At 48.1% G+C, this 19,360-nt stretch overlaps 1 protein-coding gene across 1 annotated transcript in view; it reads left to right on the top strand.

Annotated features, from left to right (window-relative positions):
- The window catches only part of P2RY6 (pyrimidinergic receptor P2Y6), a 56,712-nt gene that overhangs the window by 5,302 nt on the left and 32,050 nt on the right, over window positions 1-19,360 (top strand). Inside the window, 1 exon segment of the mRNA XM_082411313.1 lies at window positions 191-1,051. The gene's annotated coding sequence lies outside the window, so the exon portion shown is untranslated.

Raw genomic sequence — 19,360 nt, 5'->3', positions numbered from 1 at the left:
TAGTTGTGGCTCATGGACTCCGTGGCATGTGGGATCTTCCCAGACCAGGGCTCGAACCCATGTCCCCTGCAATGGCAGGCAGATTCTTAACCACTGCACCACCAGGAAGTTCTCTGATTACTTTTTTTAATGTGGTTACTTGAAATTGTTATATTGTACCTGTGCCTTGCATTATGTTTCCATTGGACAGGTCTAGGCAGTGATCATCAATGGCTGTGTCCCCACTAACAGTCTCATAACACCTCAACCCACTGACCAATATTAACATCACAAAAAGAGAGAGAGGAGACCGGTCATATCTTGCTGATGTGGTGCAAAAGGAAGTACACACCACCACCTGTGAATTCTTGCCAAAAAATTGATCCTGAATCTGATCAAACCGATTTAACTATCAGTTTTCAGGAACTACAGGGTACAGAAGAATATGTTAAATGACAACATGGGGATGCAATTAACCAGATCCAGAATTTGAGAACTTTTATGGGATAAATGACCTGTTTCTTCATTAAAAAAAAAAAAAAACAAGAAACCAACCAACAACAAAACAAAACAAAACACGGGGGAAAAATGGCAGAGGAGTAAATATAGGAATGGAAGTTGAAGCCAGGGTGCCATCTCTAGTCACTGCTACAAAGGTATAAGTCCCAAATCCTTAAATGATCAGAAGCCATTTGTCTCGAAGGGAAACAGGGGGAGGAAATCAGAAACGGAGAAGAGACTGGACTACATTTTGCTTTTCTCCACTCTTCTATGCTGAATCCCTCCCCCAAAATATGTTGAAGTCCTAACACTCAGTACCTCAGAATGTAACCTTATTGGAGAAAGGATCTTTAAAGAGGCAATTAAGTTAAAATGAGGTCACTGGGGTGGGCTCTAATCTAGTAGGACTGGTGTCCTTACAAGAAGAGGCTATTTGGATACAGACACAAACAGAGGGAAGGTGGTATGAAGACACAGGGAGACGATGGTCATCTACAAGCCAAGGGGAGAGGCCCTCAGAAGGAACCAATCCTGCTGTCACCTGGATCTTGGACTTCTAGCCTCCAGAACGGTAAGAAAATTAATTTCTGATGTTTAAGCCACCCAGTCTGTGGTACTCTGTTACAGCAGCCCTAGCAGACCACTTAGTGTGTATGGTACTCATGAGAATCATCCCATCTTCTATAGTTTGAAAGGGAGGTGCACTTTCTGTGCACATGTCTCCCCATATGGGAATGCCTGGCGGAAACTACTTCTTAGGGCCTGAACTCACCATTTCTGGGTTAACAAGTTATCACCAGGGTGGGGAACCTGGCCCTAATCACTCTAATTGGCCTAAGTTCTTACCTTTATACCTGAATGCTATGTTTCCTCTTCAACAAATGCTTCATGGATTTCTGTTGCTGTTGATGTTGACTTTTGTATCAAAGAACATCATCTCCTGTGTTGGGTGCGTGACTCAGCTGACTTTCTTCCTCTTCGTTATCATCTCTAAATACTATGTGTTGACAATAATGGCCAGTGATTGCTTTGTAGCTGTTTATAATCCATGATTGTATAAGGCACCACATCTCATCAGATGTGTTTGGTGTTGAGGTTTGGGTTTGTGCAAGCATGTGTGTGTGTGTGTGTGTGTGTGTGTGTGCATGTATGAGATGGGATTTGCTGGAGCCACTGCCCACACAGGACAGAAGCGTAGGCCAACCTTCTGCAATGTCAGCGTCATCAACCATTATCTATATGACAGCTTCCTGGTCCTCTAAACACCTTGTACCAGCACCTATGTCAGTGAGGTGGTGGTTTTCACTTAAGTGGGCATTGCTATCACAGTACCTAGTCTTCGTTTCTATTCATTTTCATCCAGTTTGCTCGAGGCAGATCAAAACCCTGTGGCACCTGCCTCTCTCACATCAATGCCATTTCTCTTTTCTTTGGCTAGTAGTATTCCTGTACCAACCATTCTCCAGGGTCTATGAACCAGGGTCAGCAAACTGGTGAATTTTCTATTCCAGTGCAGGGGTCCATGCTGAACTCCCTATTTAAAGCCTGAGGAACAAGGAAAATGCTGGTTAAAATCCAGGAAAAGCAGTGATCATGTAAGGAGATCCAGGTTTTTATTTTATTGGTGTTTTTTCACGGAGGGATGTTGTCCCTATGTCCATTCTATAGATGGAGGATTGTTCGATCTTTCTTCTAAGAGACTCTTTTCATCACTTGCCTCATAGGTAATCTTGGCTTGTGCTTTGCTTTCTCATCTCCTGCACATCTTGTATACAGGTTTGACCAGGTGTAGTTGTTTATACACTAGACATCACTGCTTGGAACCCTTTGTCTCCTGCTCTTTTTTAAATCCTGGACGTACACCATCAGTCCATAAGCCACCTGGAGAAAAGCTGAACACTGTGGATTCCTCCCCTAAACCCAGAAGTGCCAAATCCTTTGGAAGGGTCCTCTTTCTTGTCAGTTCTGTTACTGAAAGAGGCAGCAGGATTCTGATGAAATCCCTCCCTTCCAACCCACATAAGCAGCTCAAGGTGGACACAAACCCTCCTGATCTTGCCCTCTTGTTATCCTACGTTTTGTTCTTCTGGCCTTTTTTGTCCACTTCTGAGAGTGGCAACATCCAAGAGCTTCTGCCAGTCACATCTTCAAGTGGTGGCAGATGGCAGTGTTTCCACATGAACCAAGCTCCCTGGTGAGTAAGGACATATGCGGCCCTCCTCACACTTCCCTCTCCAGAAAATAAGGGCTTTCTCCTCTGAGATGCAAATTAATCCCCTTATTCTCAAATTTTGGGGAAAAAAATTAACTGGAAAGAACAATTCTGTTTTTTTTTTTTATGTGACAGTTTTCAATAAGTACAGCATTACTCTGTTAGTATTTTTCTAATCTGGGAATTGCCAGAAGCCAAGGTGAGCATCGTGTATGTCAATACAATAAACATTAGATAAAGCAGAGAACACATGACAACACTGCCATTTTGGCGCCATTAATGCCAAAACCCTCACTAATGCAGGATGATTAGGGGACTAGATATGTGCCCAGGACCTCAGTTATGCTGGAGGGTGGTTGAGAGTATAAACGTTGTGCACAATATTATCCAAAATAGAATAAAATATTCTGAAAAAAACATTTAGTTCTCCCTGCAAATTTTGTCATTTGTCATTTAAAAGCACTGCACATAAAATTGGACAATTCCTTTTTAATTTTACAATGAGGCTTAGTATGGAAAAAATTATCTGAACACTGACAATAATAACTGTAGAAAAGTTATGTGAGTCTACTTAAACTTTGTCTCACCAATAAGACCATAAGCATCGTTAGGGCAAAGATCATTTCCTAGACTTCCTTCAGTTCTCTGTTGCTTCTCCCCTTCTTAGTTCATATGGCTGAAATATGGGGTGTTCATATCTCATGAACATTTCATGGCATTTCAAGAAATGCCAACTGAATTGGAACATCCTCTTCTGTTATTTAAATAAAATTTTAATAAAGCAACAGTTAAAGAAAGTTTTTGATTATTTGCTCTGTGGTAGGCACAGTGCTAAGAGTTTTACATACATTACCTCAGTTAATCTTCAAACCACTCAAGAGGACAGAATTATTTTATCCCCCTTTTAATGAGTCACCAGCACTCTGAGAAGCAAAGGTGTGGGTTTGTTCTGCATTTTCTGTGGTTCCTGTTATCAGGCCCCGGGGCTCCAGTTCCAGTTCCTTTCCTTACAGATTGGGTGACATTGAACAAGACCATTGCCTTCTCTGAGCCTCAGTTTCCTCCTCTAAGAAATGAGAGTAGTCATCTCTTCTAAGTAAGGCTTAAGAAGATTAATATGTTAATTTATGCAAAACTACTTAGAAAAATGGTAAATCCCTATATAAAATTTTGTTTATAAAATTTTTCAATTTTTCTCAATAATGAGATGCTATCAAACCCCTTCATTTGCAGCAACTTTTTTTTTTCAAGAATGCTTTCTTAGCACACTCCTTTGTGGGTTTGTCTGTTTGTTTTGTTTTTAATTTTTTTCTTTTTCTAAAATTTATTTATTTATTTATTGGCTGCATCGGGTCTTCATTGCAGTGCGCGGGCTTCTCATTGCAGTGGCTTCTCTTGTTGCGGAGCACAGGCCCTAGAATGCACGGGCTTCGTTGCGGTGTGTGGGATCAGCAGTTGTGTCGCGGGCTCTAGAGGGCAGGCTCAGTAGTTGTGGCGCGCCGGCTTAGTTGCTCCGCAGCATGTGGGATTTTCCCGGACCACGGATCGAGCCTGTGTCCCCTGCATTGGCAGGCAGATTCTTAACCACTGCGCCACCAGGGAAGTCCCTGTAGCAACTTTATTAAATGTGACATCTTGATTTAAGAAAGTGATATGTTTCTTTATTTAATTTTCAACTAAAGAATGCATTCACTCAGTTCAAACAAAACAAATTTTGAAAGGTAAACAGTGAAGAGTCTCTCTCTCATTAACTCTATTAAACAACCACCATTCATGGTTTCTTCATCTTTCCAGATAACTGTATGCATATACAAGCCCTAAAAGCCGTGTGCTCTTTTTTCTTTCTCTATACACAAAAGGTTACATACTTGTACACATATGTCTAGCTTTCTTCTGCAGATTTCCTGAAAGTCTCTTCACACCAATGCACAAAAAGCTTACTTGTTTTGTTCACAGCCATAATTTATTTAACCAGTTGCCTATGAGTAGACATTTAGGTCATTTCCAATCTTTGGATATTGATTCGTTGATTTTTAAAGAGCTGAAATGAATGAAAACATCAATTCTTTCTTCATTATGAGGTTTAAACTATTTAACAAAACAATAATGTCTGGCTGTACCTCAGATTCAACAAGTCTGATTTAAAAGGGACAGGGATCTGTTGGTACCCAGTGAAAGATTTGCCCCCTGATCTCAGGGTTCAACTCTCATGTAATTTGGCTTCTTGCTCCTCGTATTGATTTTGTTACCCTCTCCGTCCCCCTGCAGCAGGCAGTGTTGCAGAGGCCAATGAGGTTCCAGAGGTAGTTTGAACAGCAGACCTCTGTGGACTATCACCTCTTTACTACATGCACTGTGTTCCTTTTTTTTTTTTTTTAAATTCTTTTACTTTTTTTTTTTTAAATTTATTTATTTATTTTTGGCTGTGTTGGGTCTTCGTTTCTGTGCGAGGGCTTCCTCTAGTTGCAGCAAGTGGGGGCCACTCTTCATCGCGGCGCGCGGGCCTCTCACTATCGCGGCCTCTCTTGTTGTGGAGCACAGGCTCCAGACGCGCAGGCTAAGTAGTTGTGGCTCACGGGCCTAGTCGCTCCGCGGCATGTGGGATCTTCCCAGACCAGGGCTCGAACCCGTGTCCCTTGCATTGGCAGGTGGATTCTCAACCACTGCGCCACCAGGGAAGCCCAACACTGTGTTCCTTTTAATACAAGCTAACTTCTGAATCAGGGGCAGCTCTGGTGGGCATGATAGGAGGGAGCCAGACTGAAATGAGAAAGGCCTCATCTTACCTCAGACGTCCTGAGTTCTAGTTCTGACCAACATTTCCTAGCTGCGTAACCTAAAGCAAGTCATATAGTCTCTCTGAGCCTGTTTCCTCGTCTGTAAAATGGGAATAATCAGAGTATCTATTCAGACGCCATGTACAAATGAAGCATGATAACATATGTAAGGCCCTGAGCACAATGCTGGCTCATAGCACACATGAAAAAAATGGTAGCATGTTTTATTAGTAGAGCTTGGAAGGGTGAGCAGGACTCACAAAGAAGAAAGGAAAGGAACAGCATTCCAAGAGGGGGAACAGCACATACAACTAGCAGAATTTACAAAGTGTGAACGCTCAGAGCCAGCCATGGGAGGAGGCAGAGCAAGGATTGTCGACCCAATTTTGTAGTTGAGGAAACTAAGACCGGGAAAGGGGCAATAACTCACTCCCATCTCCCATCAATGTACATGGAGGCAGGGGAGGAATTCAAAGCCCTGAGGAGGAGCTGCCAGGGCTGAAATTCCTGGGTTATGAATTTGAGGGTTAATACTTGGTTGGGCAGTTGGAATGTGGTAGGAATGTGAAAGGGGGAACTTCCGGAAGTGGTGGCCCTTTTCAGGACATAAGCTGCCCATGGATGCTGGACTGACAGAGCAAACAGGTGCGGCATGGGGCTCCTGGACCTCAGGAAAGGGGTTGGGGGGTCTTGGGACCATGGTTGGGGCTAAAAGAGAAGCACTGGTCTTGAGAGGAGGCTGCAGGCATATCAAGGCTGGGGGCTGACAGGAGCAAGGGAAGTCTCAGAAGTCGCTGGAAATGCCAGACATAGCTCTGGGTCTCACTGGATGTCTGCCAGCTGCTAAGGCTTCTGAGGCCACAGGCAGAGGCTGGGAGAGGGGGAAGGAGTAGGGAGAGGAAGAGGAGGAAGCAAGTGTTCTTCCAGACACACTCTAACGAAGGGCTCTTTGACCTCTCCTGGAGCCAGGTAGATGGGGCCTGGCTCCTGGGCCCAGCTCTGAGCCTGCAGCCCTCTCCTTCCTTCTCCCAAGCCTGTCTTCCCTCGGCCTCAGTGACACCACACTGCTCTGCTGCACATCTTACTGCTCTGGCTGCTCCTCCTCAGTCTTATCCCTGGGCATCTCTTCTTCCCTCCTTTAACTGATGGCTCCAGCCCAAACCCTCTTCTCTGTCTTCTCTCTTCCATTAAGCAAACTCACTGCCCTATGGCCTAGAAAACCAAACATTAAGTTGGTAAGTTCCCCAAATCTGTGTCTCCAGCCCGCTGTCAACCCCGGGTGATGGAATATTATTTTATTAAAGAGCCACCAATTTTCTCTGACTTGATGCGGGTGCAATGATCAAACCACTTGGCAAAGCTAATCGGAGTAGGCATTTCCAGGGGTTGGAGCACAGTCTCCATGGAAATCAGATGAGGCTCTGCATACCATCTGGGGGCAGTGGATGGACCAGGCAAGAAGGCTGAGGACTGGGGAGAGGACGCTGGGGAGAAGTCAGGGCCATCAAGACAACCCCCACTCCCCAACTTCAACACAGATTCCTCTCCTCTGCCCACCTTGGAGAACCAGGGCTCAGCCTATTGGGAGTAAATGGGCCTCCTCTTCCCCTGTAGCAGATGTTGGAGCAGGTCCCTGCTCACGACCCTCAGCACTCACTATTCCCTACATCCCGACAGCTTCTCACTGACGGTACCTGGGACTCTGCCTGGGAGCTTTCTCTGGCCGTCTGGAGCACGCTTGGCCAGAAGGGCCAGAAAATTTGGGGACCAGCTTTTAACCAATGACAACTAGAGTTGATAGATAAATGCTCCAGATTCCTTGCCACTCATGTGGGAAATCTCTGAGGCATGTTCTGTGCCGCCTCCTAGAGGTTCCCAATGGGATTGACCCCCAGGGATAATCTGTTCATTGACCACTGTTGGGCTGTACCTCACAGGCCTACAAAGGCCTGTGCTTGCCCAGCTTCAAGACCGAAGAAAAAGCCGGGAGTCAGCGACAAAGACATCAATGGTTTAATGGATGGGGGAGCTTACACGTCTGAAGCAAGGTCCTGGAGCAACCATGGGGCAGGACATGGCAGCAGTCTTCACTCCCAGGGGGTAGAAGGGGATTGACATCAGGTTGGCTCATCGGTTACCAGGGAAACTAACAGAGGGGCACACCCCTCACTGCCCCTTTGATAAGAACAATTACCAGCTGGGACCAGGAGCAAGTAGGTAGGAAGGTCAGTCATGTGAGTAGGGTGTAGGCGAAGCAGGCACTGGTCGGGCAGGGAATGTAAAGAGAACAAGAGAACAGCCACCTTGAGTTGGCCTGACCATACAAACACCCTGACTGGCTTCCTTCCTTTTCCTGTCTTACTTCCCCAGGCCCTTATGATGCTTTCAGGATCATCTCAGAAATTAACTACTTGCACTTGATTCCTTGCCCCAGGGTTGGCTTCTGGGGGAACCCAAACCAAGATAACCCTCTGTCTCCCTCACATTCACATCCAATCTGCCTAAATCCTGCTGATTCTACTTCCTAGAAAGCCCCCACAATCCCCCTTCTAATCAGCTCCTCACTTATCACCCCTCCTCCATCCCTACCAGCTTGGCCACCTGCCTGGACTACTGGCCCTCACTGGTCCCCTGCCTCCTCTTCTGCCCCTCCGCACAGCAGCTGGGATGAGCAAACTTTCCAAGACATTACTCTGATTATGCCCGTCCCCTGCTTATACCCTTCCATGGCTCCCATCGCCCTGAGGATAAACTAAGCTTCCCAGCCTGACATTCAAGGCCCTGCAAGACCTGGTCCATCCCACCTCTTCAGCCTTGTCCGTCCCACTCCTCCCTTCCACTGGACTCTCCAACAGGACTGAGCCACACAAGGTTCCCAGAATTTGCCATGTTCTCTCTCACTTCCAGGTCTTTGCATGCTGCCCCCTCCCCTGATTTCACCCAGATGACCCTAGTTGTTCTTAAACACCAGCTTAGGACTTGTACCCTGACTTCCCCTGTGCCCATGTCTCCAGGCTGGGCCCTGGGCCCCTCTGGGTTCCTATGCCTCAGTGCACATCTCTGCATCCCTGTGCCCACAACATCCTGGCTTATCCCCTTTCCAAACCAGATACTTCTTGAGGGCACTAGCCATGGACAATTCATTTTTGTATCCCCGGTGCCCTGACCATGCTTGGGCACATAGAGAGGGTCAGAGAAGAGATGAATGATAATGATGACTCTAAATCCCCAAAGAGACCTATATTCATTCCTTCATTTAGTTATTATAGAGCACTGTGCCAAGTGTGGAGAAAACAGGGCTGGTGAACCACAGACACAGTGCCTGTGTTCGTAGGCAGTGTTCCAGACACTGTTCTGGAACAGTGCCTCACCTCTGCTGGTGAGGGAGCGATGTGGAGAGAGACAACATCAGGCCAGAGTGATCGGATGCATCAGAGGCCAACACTGGGGCCTTGGGAGCCCAGAGGAGGCCCTGGGAGCTGTCTGATGGGGAGGGAGACAGAGAAGGCTTCTGAGAGGAGGTGCCTCCTCTCTGTGCTGGCCCTGATCACCCTCTGTCTTTGCAAAGCATGTGGGGGGCTGGGGAGTCAGGGGAGAAGCAGGATCTATTACTGTGTCCCCTATAATCTCACCTCCTCCTTCCCATCAAAGCTGACCTCTACCCGGTTGGTCATTCCCATTAATGTCTTTATACATAAGTATAGTATTATTTTGCGTGTTTTAAAACGTTATGTTCATAGTATCATACTGTGTGTATCCTCCCATATACTTCTTTTTTCAGTTCCATTATAGTTGTGAGATTTAGCTTTGTCCATGTGCTGCTCTAGTTCATTCATTTTTGTCCGTTGTATAGTATTCCATTACATGCTTATACCGTCATCCCTTAACATAGCCCATTCCTAATAGTAAATCTGTAGATAGTAAAAGCTCATATTACAGAATTTTATCTGGGAAAAATAATATGTTGCCAGCTCATCCAAAAACTTCAGCTAATTTCGCCCCAATATCATTGAAATTCTTTAAAACTATTAATGATCACCAAGGATTTCTGCACAGTATAAAGCTGTGTTGTCCAATATGGTATCTACTAGCCACACAAGGCTATTTAAGTTTAAATGTAAATGAATTTGAAGTTAAAAATTTCAGGTCCTCAGTTGCACTAGACGCATTTCAAGTGCTCAGTAGCCACATACGGCTGAAGGCTATCATATCAAATTGGACAGCAGATATAGGATATTTCCATCATTGCATAAAGCTCTAAAGCATTTAGAACACTGATTGCTTCATTATCTAACACTGAATGAGCTCTTTTTTAAAAAATATTTTTAAATATTTATTTATTTGGTTGCACCAGGTCTTAGTTGAAGCTTGCGGGCTCCTTAGTTGCAGCTAGTGGGCTCCTTAGTTGCGGCTTGTGGGCTCCTTAGTTGCGGCATGCACGTGGGATCTAGTTCCCTGATTAGAGATCGAACCCGGGCCCCCTGCATTGGGAGCTCGGAGTCTTATCCACTGTGCCACCAGGGAAGTCCCCTGAATGGGCTCTTTTTGTTTGTTTGTTTGTTTTCTCACATGTAGGACAGTTCCTGTGTGTGATGCAGGAGGATACATGCCTGGCTAAGCTTACATCTTTCCCGTGTCCAGCCCTCTCAATGAGCTTTATTACTTCCACATTTTCTTCTAATGTGTGGGCTTTCTTAAGCCTCTCAGGCTCAGGCTTTCCCACTTTCTTAGAAGACATTTTCTCTTAACAATGAGGGGAAGATGGTAACAATTACGTACCAAATAAGTTTAAGGAACACGAGCATGAGGTGCGAGCCTATCCTATCGGGAGAACAGAGGAGTTACCAACACAGCTTACTCCACATCCTCTCACCCAGACTTGTGCTGGGGAGCACCTGCAGGTTTGTTAAGTCATGTTTTCTACTAGTAAAAAGTTTTGAAAGTCATTGTAACAATTATCGGGAGAGTGAGAGTTCAGATAGAAAGGGACACCTGAATGAAAATGTATTTTTCCATTCTCTTATTGATGGATATTTAGATTGTTCCCAATGTTTCACTTTAGATAAAATGCTGTGATGTACATTTTTCTACACCTGCTAAAGTTTCTCTGGGTTATTTACGTTGGAGTGGAATGACTCTTTTAGATGATGTGCATCTTCAACTACTAGATATTGACAAATTGTTCTTCAACTTAGTGTGTTCAATTTCTAGTCCCACCCACAGTGCATAAAAGTTCCCATCTCTCCACACCCTCAACAAAGTTGGTATTATCAAACTCTTTAATTTTTGCTAATCTGATGTGTGTGAAATGGTATTTACTTGAAATTTGTGGGTTTACTTGAAATTTCCCTGATTGATTGTGAGGTTGAACATATTTTCATATGTGTATTGGCAGTGCTTGTTTTCTCTTCTGTGAAATGCCTACTCATGTTTTTTGCTCATTTTTCTATTAGGTTGTTTGGTTTTTTCTTATTGGTATATAGGAGTTATTTATATATGCTGAATAATAATCCTTGTCTGTTAACATGTTGTAATACCTTCTCTCAGTTTGTGGTCTTCTTTTTTTTTAGTATTTTGGTTTTTGTTTTTAAATATCTATCTATTTAGGCTGCACAGGGTCTTAGTTGAGGCATGCGGGATCTTTGTTGCCATGTGAAGTATCTTCATTGTGGCATGTGGGATCTTTTCGTTGTGGCATGCGAACTCTTAGTTGCAACATGCGTGTGGGATCTAGTTCCCTGACCAGGGATCGAATCTGGGCCCCCTGCATTGGGAGCATGGAGTCTTAGCCACTGGACCACCAGGGAAGTCCCTTTTAGTATTTTGGATTAATAGAACTTTAAAATTTTTATTATACTTGAGTTTATCACTTTTTTTCCTTTATGATGTTTTCTTTTTCGTTGTTGCTTTTGTTTTTGTTTAAGGAAGCTCCTTAATCCTGGCGCATAGTAGGAATTCGATAAATGATTGTTGAATACAAGCTGCGATGGGAGCTGAAAGGAGAGGCTGGTTGTCTGAGTGTTGCAGGTGTTGGGCTAAGGTGACAGGGGCTGACGGTGTTGTTGTGAAGATGAGGGCATGGGGGAGATTATTGTAGAGAAGAGGGCACTTCAGTCATCAGAGGGGAGAAGTCCAGGGAGCAATAGGTCTGAGGTGCAGGAGAAAGGCTGGGCTGGAGGTGGGAACTGTGAGTGTCCATCACACAAGGGTAATTTAAGGAGAGCCACTGCCCTCCCCCAGGGAGAATGTGCTGAGTGAGCAGAGAAGACGAGGGTGGGACAGAGCCCTGAGAGGAGTCTGGGAAGCAGGAGGAGAAGGGTGCTGTGGAGACCACACAGGGAGTTCTTGACAGTATCCATCGAGTGACTTCCTGGGCAGTCCTTCAGAGGCACGGAGGTCACTGGGTCCTTAGAGGAGCCATCTTGGGGATGGTCTGGGAGTAGAGACTAGATAAATGGGCTGAGGATTGCAGAGGAGGCAACTGTTCTGAGACCACCGACAGTGAAGGGAAGAGAGGGGGCAGTGCCGGGAGAGGGGGGCTCCAAGGCTTAAGAAGACACTGGAGCATGTTCACAGGCCGGCGGGGATGGAGACCAGGCTTCCCAAGGGTGTGGGGACCTGGCTGCAGAAGCAGAGAGCAGCTCTGGGCACTGCTGGGGCCTTCACCTCAGATAAAAGAAGAGCCACCTCTTGGGGAGGCGGATGCTGAGCAGAGAGGTCGGGGGCAGGAACTTAAGTGAGCCCCCTCCACTGAGCCTGGCCTCAGTCCTAAGGTCTGCCTAGCACAGGTAAGAACCAGTGAGCCTTTGGTGAGTGAATTTTCTTGGTGAGTCAGGTAGCAGGTGGGGCTGGGATGTCAGTGAGTTAGAGCTTGTGGAGAGGGAAGATTTGGAAGAGCTACCATGAAGGGAGAGAAGAGCTTCCCTAGGTGAGGGTTTCTAGGGGCCCAAGTCCGTTGAGTCACAGGCAAACACCTTCTCCCCTCAAAGTACTGGTAGCAACCATTTCCCCTTGAACCAGACAAGGCCTCAAGGCCCCTTGGGTCAGGCGAAGTGGGTATGACAACAGCCCATGACACCAAATATCCCTGGCTCTGTCCTCCAGTGTCCACCTCCCACATCCTCCCTGGGCCAGCGGCCATCATCTTTTCCCAGACTGTAGAACAGCCTCCTAGCTGGGCACCTTGGCCCTCCTACACATTCCTTATTCTCCATCCAGCAGCTGGAGAGATTGATTAAAATGATATTTGATATACAAATATCGAATCATTATGCTGTACACCCGAAACTGATATAACATTATGTGTCAACTATACCCCAATTTTAAAAAAAGATATTTGATTATGTCACTCTGCTGCTCTAAATGTTTTGGTGACTCCCACGGCTCTTTGGACAAAAGCCAAAGTCCTGACTTCGGGCTGTCTGGGCTGCCTGCTGCCGCTCCTTCAGCCCCATCTCCCACCATGCCTCCTGGCTCGTGGGGCACCTCCCACTCTGGCTGTGCTTCATTTCCTGGAACATGCCAAGCCCTTTCCTGTCTCACCCTCTTCAAGCTTCCCCTGCCTGGGACTCTCTTCTCCCTCACCGTCACCTGGCTGAGGCCAACTCCTCACTCTGGTCTCAGCTTAAAGGGCACTTCCTCTGGGAAATCTTCCCAAATCTTACTATTTATTTATTTATTTATTTGGCTGAGCCACGCGGCATGCGGGATCCTAGTTCCCCAACTGAGGATTGAACCCGTGCCCCCTGCAGTGGAAGCATGGAGTCCTAACCACTGGACCGCCAGGGAATTCTCCCAAATCTTACAATTTAAACTAGATTCCTTCCCCCTCCCACTCCCATTATAATCTCTCCTCTAACCCTTCACTTTTCCTTCTTAGCACTTACCACAGTGTGTAATTCTGTATTAATTTATGTGACTATTTATTTAACATCTGGGGCCTCCACCGGATTATAAACTCCATGAGGCCAGCGCTATCTGGACTGTCCTATTGACGTGGATCTGCAGTCCTAGCACAGAACCTGCCACAGAACAGGAACTCAACAACTGTTGATTAAAAGCTGCATTGGTAGCCAAGAGGAGGGGCTGGCTTGTCTGAGGGCTACTGGTCAGGGGAGGTTTCAGAAATGAGGGAATTAGAGGCCAATGTCCATAAGAGAGCTTAGGAGATAAAAGAAGAGAAGGAAGAGGAGTGACAGGAGGAATGCTGACATTGATGAGCACCAATTATGTGACAGGCACTGTCTCATTATACCATCCCAGTATCACTCCCACCCCCAGCCCCCATCTTTAGTAGGATGTCTAGCTAGCTGGGTGACCTGGGGTAAAATAATCCCCCTGAACCTCAGTTTCTTAATCTGTAAAATGGATTTGTGACACCAAGATCCTGGAGTTGTTATGAGAATCAGGAAGCAGTGTACAGTATAGAAAGCGCCACCAATCCATGCTTTAGGGGTACTTGAGCTCTGGAGTCAGACTGAGTTCAAATCTCAGGTCTGCCACTTACCAGCTGTGTGACCTTGGACAAGTCACTTCATCTCTCTGTGCTTGGGTTTTGCCACCTGGAAAATAGGGATAATAATACTTCTGGAATTGCTATGAGGATTAAATGAGGTAATGTATTAAAACACCTAGTACGATGCCTGGCACATAGTAGGTGCTCAAGAAATAGCATTTATTTTTATCCCTCCCTCCCCACCACCATTCCAGAATTGCAGAATGTCAGAGCTGGAAAGTCGGAATCACCACTTAAGCCCCCCACCCCACCCCAGGCCCCAATACAATGGGGAAAACTGAGGCCAAGAGAAGGTAGAAGAGGTAAGGGAATCTGGGCTGGAGTCCAGGGCTCCTGGGTCCCAGTCCAGAGCACGGGTCCCTGACACTTGTGGCCTCTTCCAGAACTATCACCTCCCCCGGGTTCCCCAGCGTCTGTCAGTCCAGCCGTGTCCCGCCTGGGCGGGAGTGGGAGTCCAGCTCCGGCTTGGAGGCTGCCCGGCCACACCACCTCCCCACCGCTTTGCTCTTGCGGCGCGAGGAGCGGGGACGACCGGGGTCTGAGCTGCAGCCGCTGCCTGCTGCCTATGCGGCGCTTCGGTTCGCAGATTCGCCTCCCAGCGCCGGAGCGAATGATGTCCCCGGCCCGGTGGCTGCGCGGTCCAGGTGAGGCCTGTGTGAGACAGGGGACCGAGGGGCAGGCGGTGCCGGGGTGAGCGGGTACAGGGCAGCTCTGCCCATGCCAGGCTCGCGTTGCGGGCCCCAGGTGGGGTTCCCCGGGGAGAGTGAGTGTGTATGTGGGGGAAGGAGTATGGTGAGTGTGTCGTGGGCAGTGTGTAAGAGATTAGTGTGGGCATGTGTGTGTACTGGGTTGTATGCAGTTAGTGTGTGCTAGGTGTGTCGAGTGTGACCAATGAATTGTGGTGTTGTCCGCGTGCAAGAAGTGTGGTACCTATCTATAGCCACAACTGACCGTGCCAGGGTAACCCGGGGTTTCCACGTGTGTGCCCAGGGTGTGTGCCCACTGTGTGGAGGGAGCAATCACACGATGGTGCATGCATGTGGTGCCTGTTGTGAGGTGTGTGTTCGGTGTGTGGCACATCCATGGCTCCGTGTACTGTGCTGAGCCAAACAGTGGAAGACGAGAAGCATTTGTGCAGCTCTTACTATGACAGAACATTTCCCATGACCCTAGGGTGGCTCTGACTTTTCCACCCAGCACCCCTAAGGGCTTGGGAGAGTGAAAGCTCACCCTGGACCTGGGTGGAGGAAGTACAGCCAGTCCCACGCTCACCCTCCCACAGGCGCGCGTGGGTGTGTGCGCGGGCACACACCCACGAAGCTCCTTTGAAGTCTCATTGTTTAATCTTCAAAATTCATGTGGATTTTGCATTCCTCTCTGTAATATTTTTGCATTTGTTTTAATGTAAAAATATTGTTCTGGTAAGTTCCCATCCAGTGAGTTGACTCAAGTCTTGGTGATGAGCTGGGTTTATCCTGCTGGGAGCCCTTCGGCACCTGTAAAGTAGGAGGACTCCCCTGCCTGTCCTCCAAACTGAGAGAGCAGGACTTAGACCTCCTGGGGGAGTGTGGCAGCATGTCTGGTGTGTGCTGTGTGCTGTGTGTGCATGTGCGCAGCAGAGTTGTGTATGGCCATGTGCACTGTGTGTGAAGGAAGGGGCCACAGGGGCGTGGGGATGTGTCCTGCGTGGGGGAACTGTGGTGGGGTCTGTCTGTCGTTTCTAGTGCAGGGGCAGGGAAGCTGGGCTTCTCAGGAGGAGCTGTGACCATCAATGAGGTTCTCACCTTTTCTGCACTGACTGGGCAGGAAGAGGCTGCAGGACCCCAGGGGACCATGGTGAAGGGGGTTCCTATAGCAAGCCACCACATGGGACTGTCAAGGTGGTTATGGTATCCAAGCCTGGTTTTAATCCCACCTCTGGCACTGTCTACATGTAGGGCTTAGGGCAAAACCTTTCTGTGCCTCAGTTTCTTCCTTTGTAAAGTGGAGACATTAATAGTATTTGCCTTGTAGGGTTATTGTGAGGATTGACTGAGTTCCTGGCTATAAAGTGCTTGGCATATAACAACCCTTAACAGGTTGTAAAACTATAACGACAGTGATGGAGCCGCCACATAAGTGGTCCCTTCCTGCTCTAAGAACTCTCCGTTTCCACAGAGCCAGTGACTTCCCATGAGCTGGGCAGGTGGGAATCTGAGAGTCTCCCATTTAACTACGTCTGAAGGATCCATTCCTGTCCCCAACCTCTATCGCTGTTGAACTCTCAGTGACTCTCTGGCTCCTGGGAAGATGCAGTCTGAAAGGGGAAGATGTTGAGTCTCCGGCAAGGTATGGGATGGGGCGTGGGAGAGAGGCTGAAGGGAGAGGTGCCAGGGCAGCCATGGAGCTTGGATGGAGGCCTCTTTCCTGACAAACATGGGAGGAACAGAAAAATGCTGGCCTGTGCCCTCGAGTGGGTACGCGTGTGTTTGTGTGTGTGTGTTTGGGGACTGTCAGGGGCAGGGGCAGGAGTGCACTCTGCCTGGAATGAGGAAAGTTAAGAAGAGTAGGATTAGGGATGTGTGGTCCTTGGGCCAAAGCAGGCCCTGGAAGTTAGAGGAAGGCTGCAACATCAGAGTTAGAGCAGGTGGGTCTGAGCTCCAGACCAAAGTGAACCAGGAGACCCCTCAGGCTGGGCTTCGTTTTGGGGGAGAAATATTTGCATTGGCAGAGCAAGAACCCTTGTTCCCGGTGACTTCATTGGGTCAGTTTAGAGAAAGTGCCCAGAGGCCTCGGAGGAGGAGGGGACATAGAAGGCAGTGTCCAGAGCTGTGGAAACATATCTAGGGAGGACACCTAAATATATCCGCCTTGGTGGCGGGGTGCTGTGATGGGCTGGCAGCGAGGCTTGGGCTAGGGGAGTGGCAGACCACTGTCCCCACTGTCCCCAGGCAGGGAGTGCTTCGGCCCCAGGGGCCCTGGATGCTGCTCCAGGAGATCTGGAGGACAGAGCCCTGTTGGGCAGCAGAAGGCCTGGCCCAGCCACCACTGGCTGGGTGACAAGGCCAGCTCTCTCTTCCCAGCTGTCAGGGGTGGGGGGGATGGAGTAATGTTGGCATAATTTCTGTCCCTGATTTCCTTTGATCCATAATTCCAGCTGTAATTATTTATGATTCTACAGCCCTAGCCCTAAGAGTCTGTAATCTCAACTCAAACATTCTAAAAGTCTATAATCCAAAGTCCAACTTTCTATTCTCCAGCTATAACATTCCCTGATTACAGCTCAAGTGTTCAAGGATTCTGACCAGTCTGGCAGTCTGACACTTTCAAGTTTATAAACTACCAGGAAAGGTATACTAGAGGTCACTTCTGCAGCTATTTGAGGAGTCCCCAGGAAAGGGCCCTCCACAGCCAGCCACAAGCACTGGAGCTGCTCCTATGTGTTGAGGGAAGGTCCTTGGTCCATGGCCATATGCTTCCTGGGAGGGCTGACAGTGAACCCAGAGGTTCCTCCTCATCAGGGCAATGGAGGTGCTTGGAGTAGCTCTTGGTTCAGGGGCAGGCGTCCCAGGAGAGGAAATGGCTCAGACCCCGAGTTGTCATCATTCCCCACAGGATGAAGGAATTGTGGGATCACTGGGCTCTTGGAGGGGACACGAAGAGGAAGAAGGGAAAGAACAAGAAATGGGGCTGAGGAGATCCCAAAGGCAAACCTCATTCTGTCTGAGAGACTCTCCAAGCACCTTAGGTTGTAGAAAAGATTCCTGTGGTGTTAGAAAGAACAGCGCCTTTAATGCGCCGTCGTGTTTGAACTCAGCATGGGCTGGCAAGTGGAGAGCTGAGGGCCAGTCCCCGCTTCAGCTGTGTGACTTTGGACAAGTCACTTTCCCTTTCCAGGCCTCACTTTCCTCCTCTGGCAATCCAGCACACAGGACTAAAACTCCCTGACCTCTCTCTCTAACCACTGGGAACATCATCACTGTCATGGAGACCCCGTCCTTGGAGAAGTCTGTAAACATTAGTCGAATGAGGGAGGAGGGAATGAACAAATGAATGATCAGATGAAAAGATGTGAAAATATAGCCTAAGACATAATGATTATGAACCCCTTCCCTCCTCACCACTCAGCCTCAGCCCACATGTGAGAAACTGCTCTCAGAACTTAAAGAACTGGGGGGTGGGTTGGAGGGGTGGGGGCGGTTTCCTTTGGCACAGCCCTGGATTGGTGGAGAGTTTAAGAGATTGGGCGGTGGGAACTCCTTGGGTGTCACCGTTTGCCCTGCAGCATTTCCACTGCCAGCCCTGCCCTGAGCCCTGGGCAGCAGGCCTGCTGATTCACGATGCTCTCCCTGATTATTTCCCCATGATCACCCCCCAGCCCCCCAGCTGATGATTGAAGGAAGGAACTGTAGCTTCAGGGGCAGTGGCTCTGGAGGCTGGGATGGTAAGCAGGAGCCCCCAAGAGACTGGTGGAAGAGTAGAGCCAGAAGGGTCCTGAGCCCCCAGGCCGTGTGAGGCAGGGGAGTGGCCTTGAGTGAGGGGGGGAGTGGTGAGGGGGGAGTGGCCCAGGTCTGAGCAGGTGTTGGCATGAATGAAAACAGGGGGCAGGTAGCACACACGCACCAGGCACCTGCTGTGTGAGGCATTGTGCCCAGTTCTTGCCTGTGTGCTCTCTGTCCTCCAGCCACCCTGGCCGGAAGGAGGGGTTTGGGTGTATCCTGGGCTTCTTCCTCATTTCTCCTTATTCCCATTTCCCCCATTCAGTTATCAAGCCCCACTGAACCTGCCTCCCAAATATCTCTCCAGTGGTCCCCTTGTCTCCAGCCCTGTGACTCTGGCCCAGCTCTGGAATCCTCACAGCCTCCCCACCTCTCACCTTTTACTTTGGCTGCCAGGAAGCTCAATCACCATCTTAGTCTAGGTTTCTGCTGCTGTTTTACTGCTCTGCCTCTAATGGGATCATGTGGCATATGTGGCTTTTGTCTGAGCTGCTTCCAGCCTTTTATGGGCTTGGAAATTCTAAAGCAATCCATAAGTAAAATCTGCTATTCCCTAGATTCTTATGAGAACATCCACTGGCTTCTTGGATTTTTCACTTTTTTTTTCTTGCCTCTCCCACCATACTGACTCCCACCCAGACATGGAGACATTGCAGCTGAATGAAGCAGTGTTCAAATCCTGGCTCTGCTACTACTAGCTACGTGAACCCTGGGCAAGTTACCTAGCCACTCAGTGTGCCTCCCTTTCCCATCTGTAATATGAGGATAATAATGGTACCTACTTTGCATGGGTTTATGAGGATTAAATGAGATAGTATAAGCACTGTGGTAAGCACTGTGTTTGCCAGTATAGATTACTTGAATGGGTCTTAGCCATCCTGGGAGAACCTGGAGGACG

Source organism: Balaenoptera physalus (genome assembly GCF_965194825.1).
Source record: "Balaenoptera physalus genome assembly, chromosome: 10".
Taxonomy (NCBI): Eukaryota; Metazoa; Chordata; class Mammalia; order Artiodactyla; family Balaenopteridae; genus Balaenoptera; species Balaenoptera physalus.
This window is presented reverse-complemented; position numbering and strand designations above follow the sequence as displayed.